The sequence below is a fragment of the Pinus tabuliformis genome, chromosome 9 (genome assembly GCF_031772625.1).
Source record: "Pinus tabuliformis cultivar Carrire ecotype Pingquan chromosome 9, CPIR1, whole genome shotgun sequence".
Taxonomy (NCBI): Eukaryota; Viridiplantae; Streptophyta; class Pinopsida; order Pinales; family Pinaceae; genus Pinus; species Pinus tabuliformis.
In genome coordinates, this window is record NC_142307.1 from 1,052,530,715 (window position 1) to 1,052,537,761 (window position 7,047).

At 38.3% G+C, this 7,047-nt stretch overlaps 1 pseudogene; it reads left to right on the forward strand.

The window, feature by feature from the left end:
• Positions 1–4,148: 4,148 nt before the first annotated feature.
• LOC149152307 (uncharacterized) lies at positions 4,149–4,778 on the forward strand (annotated as a pseudogene).
• Positions 4,779–7,047: the final 2,269 nt, after the last annotated feature.

Consider the following 7,047-nt stretch of genomic DNA (forward strand, 5'->3'; position numbering starts at 1 on the left):
GTAAAGGTTCTGAGAGTATTACAACCATTGAAGGCTCCAATCCAGCAACACCTCCCAGCAGAAAGAATTTCTCCTCTTCACCTCTCTCAAACAATCACCCAATAGCTCTATAGTGAAACCAACAGCATATCATTACTTTGCACAAAATTCCAGCCTCCTGAGCTCATAGGAGAGAGCTCAATATATAGATGAATTGAGAAAGGATGAGTCAGCTTGCAACTGATGTGTAGCTGCCTTGTGTCCTCTCTCTCTTCAGTTAATCTTTAGTTGATCTTCAGTTCTTGAGTCCACTTGGAGAACCTTGCTTCCACTTGGAGAAACAGAGCCTCTGACTCATCACAAGGCGAAATACCTGATCCAAGTGTCATTTTTGGAAGATTCCAGAGCAATGACTCAGTGTGCCACTTGTCCCATCTCGCTCAGCGCAGGTGGCCTTTGTCCCACTTGCTTTGCAACACAGGTACACCATGGAGCAACTGAGTTTCAGCGCAGAAACCTAGTGGAGCACCTGCTTTGATTTCAGGATTGCTTGTTTTTGAGTATTTTCAGGTGGAGAACTGATCTGAGAGCTGTTGGTTTGCTGACCTTGTTCCTCTAGGGGTAGGAACATCATGTTTAGGGAACTTTGGATCCCTTGGATTATTGACAATTCATGCTTGTTGCTGTAAGGCACAAAATTGTCTATAACACATAGGATATTACTCTTCCTTCTTGCATCAACACACAACCCAACCCTTCCTTGGAGGCATTAGTGCAAACCAAAAAGTCTTGTTCCATATCCAACACCTTCAAAATTGGTGCTGTCGTTAATAACACCTTTAACCTTTGGAATGCCTCTTCACATTTTTCAGTCCAAATGAATTTCTTGTTCTTTCTTTGGAGCTCGGTAATGGGGTTTGCTATTTTTGAAAACCCTTCGATAAATCTACGATAGTACCTTGCCATTCCCATGAAACTTCGTATTTCATGAACATTGGTTGGTGTTGGGGATTCCATGATGGCCTCGATCTTTATCGGGTCTACTGCAATACCATCCCCAGAGATAATGTGTCCAAGATAATGAATCTTGGTTTGGTAAAAGGAACACTATGACAACTTCCCATATAATTGGTTTTCTCTAAGACATTCTAGAACTATCCTCAAGTGTTCGCCATGCTCTTCTGGGGTCTTTGAGTAGATCAAAATGTCATCAATAAAGACTTGTAAAAACTTGTCTAAGTAATCCCAAAATATTCCATTCAGCAAACTCATGAAAACACCCAGGGCATTTGTTAGTCCAAAGGGTAAAACTACAGATTCATAATGCCCAAATCTTGTTTTAAAGGCTGTCTTCGAAATATTTTCTTCTTTGATTCTCAACTGATGATATATCGACCTCAGATCTATCTTTGAAAACATAGACGCCCCCCCTCATTTGATCAAATAAGTCATCTATCCTTGGCAAAGGGTATTGATTTTTTATCGTCACTTTATTCAACTGGCGGTAATCAATGCACAGTCGCCAAGAACCATCCTTTTTATTAACAAAAATTACAGGGGCTCCCATGGAGATATGCTAGGTCATATCAACCCTAAGTCCAATAATTCCTTTAATTGGATCTGCAATTCCTTTAGCTCTGGAGCTGACATACGATAGGGTGCCTTTGAAATAGGCTCAGCACTTGGCTTAAGGTCGATGGTGAAATCAATTTCCCTTTTTGGGGGTAGCCCGGGTAGTTCTTCGGGAAATACATCCTTAAATTGAAAAAGGAATGGATGTTTATCAAGGTCTTCAGAGTCACCCTTATCGTTTAGAGCTACCACCGAGAACATTTGACATCCCTTCCACCTAAATTTCATTAGTTGAATGGAGGAGATGAACCTCAGGGACACCCCTCGGTTCTTTCCCCTTAATTATTTTCTTTGGCCATAATTGTCGGTGAAATGTAGAATCTTGTCTTTTCAGTCTAGGAGTGCCTCATTTCGCTCCAACCAATCCATTCCTACAACTACATCATAAACCCATAGATTTGTAGAGTACAAGGATACCTTGGTCTTACATACACCCAGGTCCACCTCACAATCCTTTACCATCTTTCCTACATTTCTTTTCATACCACATGCCATTTCTACATGTCTAAATTCATATTTTGGATTTGCTTTATGTTTAATCATCGATAATGCATTTAGAGAAATAAATGAATCAATAGCTCCTGGATCTATTAAAATGACAAAACTCATACTATCAATATTACCTGAGGTTTCCAACATAGTGGACTGGTGTTCTACCTGGTGATTTTTCACCACTGCATGGATGTGATGATCCTTCCCCAGATCCCCCAATGTAGTTGCATTCTTAGTTGAGTTGGTATTACCTATCTTTTGAGGGCAATCCCTCTCGTAGTGAGGACCTCTGCAAGTCCAAAACCCCCTCTTAGGGGCTTGGATCCTATGACCAACTGAACCGGGAGTTGGTCTGGAACTATACTAAAAAGAAGATTAGTGTTGAGGTGGTGTGACTTGGTGTTGTCGCATAGGCCGGTGCGGTTGTGGTTGACGAGTTTGTTGCGGTACCCTGTGCGGATGCTAAGATGGATGCCTATATGGTGTTCTTTGATTTATTCCTGACCACCTTTGATGATTGAGTGCAAGACCCCCTTGCAAATTTCTATGTTCCATATTGTTTCCACTTGGTACTCCTGATCCTGTGGGCCTTGTTGACTTACTATGTTCACTGCTCATGATCTCCTCCTTTGCAATGATTGCCCACTGAACTGCCTCGTGCAAGGTGCAAGGCATTAAGATTCTAACCTTGGTCCGAATGTTAACATTTAATCCATACACAAATTTGTTCACCTTGAGCTTTTCTGTGTTTAAGTGAGGGGCATAACGGAGTAATTCCATGAAACATGCCTCATACTCTGGTAGTGAGCGACTCCCTTGCTTTAATGCATTGAATTCATTTAGTTGTCTCTCAAGGAACTCCTCTGACAGGTAATGTTCTCTAAATTTTTCTTCAAATAGCTCCCAAGTTACTTCTGATATATCCATCCCCAATTGGGTTAATAATGTCTTCCACCAAAGTAGTGTGTTTCCCTTTAGCTAGAATATACCCATCTTGGCCTTCATGTTTGAGGTGTAATCTCTTAGGGTAAAACACAAAGCCATGTTTTCTAACCATGCCTTTGCAGATTGACCATCTGTGGACCCCCAAAACTCTGGAAATTTTACCTTTTCCAAATCTCAACGTACATCATTTCTTGTAGTGTTTTGGGGTGCTTCGTTTTGTATGACAGGTCCTCCATGCTCCCATTCCAAACGGTTTATTAATGCCTCAGACATGTGTTGGAATGATCTCATTAAGTTCAACACTTCTCCAGCTGGTATCTGTTCTTGTGTTGAGATGGTTTCCCCATCATTGGGTGGGGTGGTAGGAGTTGGCTGTTGTGGTGGCACCATGTTGTGCCCTTTAGTTGCCCCACTCCTTCTTGTACCTCTTCTAACCATGGTTCACCTGCCACAATTTAATACGATTTTTCCTTATAAGATAAAAACCAATCAAATAAAAATCATAACCAACGTGAGTGGTTCTATAATTTATTTATGATATACTTCCAAAGGAACAATTTATGCATTTATAATTTCTTGACATTCCTATAAAATTTAATCAAAAGAGTACCAACCTCCATAAATTTTAAATTTTAACACTTAGCTTCCATGTTAAACTTGTAGTTTAATTAATTTTTTTCTTTATTTTTTTAAATTTATTTTTAGAAATGATAAGTGCTTAAAATTAGTCTTTAAACTTAAATTTGACAATATGCAAACCCTTGAAAATATATGAAGATTTAAACTTCCTCCATAATTTCGTATATAGAATGGGATACTATAAACATACTTAAGAATGCATTTCTATACTCATTTGAATTAAATGAATTCATAATATTTAGTCCTATTTTATCATGCCATCATGCCAACGGAAAATACACTCTCTTGCAAACCTTGTTCTTTAATTTTTGTAAATAATTAATGAAAAGGATATTACATTTTCTATCCATTGGTGAAAAGGGTGGCTACGTAGCAAGTGTTGGAAATCTCACACAGCGAAACGAATTGGATGAGATGCAGACTCCACCTTTATCAGAGGGAAACATAAAATGGTCCAATGATTTACAGTGGCAGGCTTGCCTTATTTTAAATGGTGTATGTATGTACGCTCCCCCTCTCACCTATTCATGTGTCTTTCAGCGCTTGCTCATCACCAGCCAGGAGGGTGACTCCTTACCCCAATCCTTGCTCTGCAATAGGCCGACCATTATATACAGTAGCCAACTCCCAAATTTTTCTCGCTGTTCCAATGGTGAAGCTCTGAACTTGCCGAGGAGAGGCTTGCTGAAGGGAATTGGAACAACTGGGATTTCAATGTGTGCATCAGTGATAAGTGAGCCCTCTGTTCAAGGTACAACATCCCAAAGTTGGAAAAAGATTTCAAGGTTTATGCAATAGACCTATTGGGTTTTGGATGGAGCAAGAAAGCAATTATTGACTACAATGCTTTTGTATGGAGGGATCAGTTGGCTGAATTCTTAAATGAAATAGTCAAAGATCAAGAAATATTAGTAGGAAATAGCCTAGGAGGACTCACAACATTGATAACGGAAACCAACTATCCATAATTTGTTTCAGGAGTCACAATCTTAAATAGTGCGGAACAGTTTCACAATCCTAAAGAACAATCGAAAAATGTAGTGGAAGAGACGGCCATACAAAGGATTATAATAAACCCATTGAAGGATTAAGGCCAATATTTATTGAAATATGCCAAATCTTGAATCTATTGAAATTTTATTCTATTTACTAGCTTAGAACTATGCAGGGTCCTCGAAGAAGTTGAATTAGAAGTCGTTCCAAGAAAATCGAATCTGGGCACTAGTTCTTATTTAATGCACAAATAGAAATATGGCACAAAATTGCTATATGTGTCAATTCGACGTGGGTTATACTAGAGGAAACGTGGATCCACATGCTGTAAAGTTGGTGAAAGGAGCGTGGTGCTAAGAGAAGATATTGGAAATAAATCTGCATAGAGATAAGATATTCACAATTAAATATGCTCAGAGAACACACAATAAAGTTTGGTAAAGTAATGCTTCGACAGTATAAGGTATTGGTTATTGTAACAAGCAGATCAACTCAAGTTATATACCAAGAATTTATACTTGCTCTCTGTAAAACATGCGTACTTGAGTACCCAACCAATTGTGTCGATAAGTCTGGTTTCCGTGGAGTTTTAGCATAGTATTTCATCATAATTTTTTTTTTTGAAATTATGTCTATTTTGTTAGGCACACCCCCACACCGAAATATCCTCCCTGTCTCTTCTGTAAGAGTCATCAGATCAACCACAACTCCAGGAAAATTAGCATATTTGTTTCTCGCCGAGGACAACCATATTTTCATAGTGACACTCACTGTGGCTGCCTTTTTATCAGTTGTTTTTCAAAGTAAGGATTAGGGTAATTTGCATACAACGTGGTTGTTTTTATCTTATTGAACAAAGTTTGAACGGCTCCTCATACCGATATATGTTATGTTTGGACATGGGAAGATGGAGATTGTTTAGTACACTAGATGCATGTGATAAATACATAATAATAATGTTAAACATCACATCGATTGATACATATTTTTTTCCCCATGGTGGAGGACTTGCTGCAATGTTTATATATATATATATATATATATATATATATATATATAATTTAAAAGAAATATTTCGAACGAAATACTATTCTATTATGTTTAACACATAAATGAAAAACAGAGACAAGTAGACATAGTGACCAAGTCTGCTCGAAGAAACATGAAATTGTTGAGAGCATCTAAAAGATATATCCCCTCAACCAATCTTGGTTGAGACGCAACCAGAATCAGAATCAATGAGTATGCGGTCATATGTGGCAGACAATATTGGATAGCTAATTACTGCGTCATTTTCAATTTTAATTTCTAAACAGACAACCGCGTCCAAGTAGAAGACGGGGTCCCTCAAGCAAGCAAATTTAGCTCGAGAACTTGGCATTTGTGTTGTTATAAAAAGGAAGAATTCTCTTCATATTTCACCAAACTCCATCTATCATATCATGTAAGGATTTGATCATTTCATGTTCAGGGGCCTAGATATTGATGAGACTATGTCAGAACAATGATTACAAAACTATAGTGAGTTTGGTGAGATAGAGGGTTTTAGAGAGGGGACTCTTGAGCCAAGGAGTGCTCTCCTCTACCAACTATTACATTCCTCCATTGTACAACCCCATTGCAGCTTAGGGGTCCACGGCGAAGAAGAGTACCCAAGGAGTAGGCTGGGAGGTTAACCAGTGGGTCATCGCATTTGGATCAAGTATGTCGTCATTCACTCTTGGAGGTGATCGAAAACAAAGGAAGACAAGTAAGGGTAAATCAAGCGGAGTCTCGTCTTCTGGTGAATGGTACATATGTGTTGCAATATTATTTTGTATGATTTCTTTATGGCCTTAGTTAAATATATGTAAATTTTATGATATGTTCAGTGAAATGAAATTCAGGAATGTGTTAGACAGTGCTGAATAAATTTGAATTCCCAATGTTTTTCTCTTCTGGTTGTATTTTATTGTGATTATTTTTAATATATATATATATATATATATATATATATATATATATATATATATATATATATATATATATATATATAGTATAGAATTGGTCCTTACAAAAGGGATAACGCATTGTCTGGGCAGAGAACCTGACTGTTGCCTAGAATTAAACAATTTATGGAATGAGAAGCCCCACTAGGAGGAATTGCGCAATTTTCTTAGTGAACACTGACAAGCAAAATTGCGCAATTCTAGAGCCCAACAGGCTTCCACATAGAATTGCGTAATTTCTAGAGGGAAGGTTGGTTTCCCTCCAGAATTGCGGAATTCCTTGAGGTAGCTATTCAACCTATAGCTGGACCAAGCTTGGTGAAGAAACTTGTGAGGGGGATGCAACAAGATTTGATGGACAGGTTGTCATTCTGCAAGA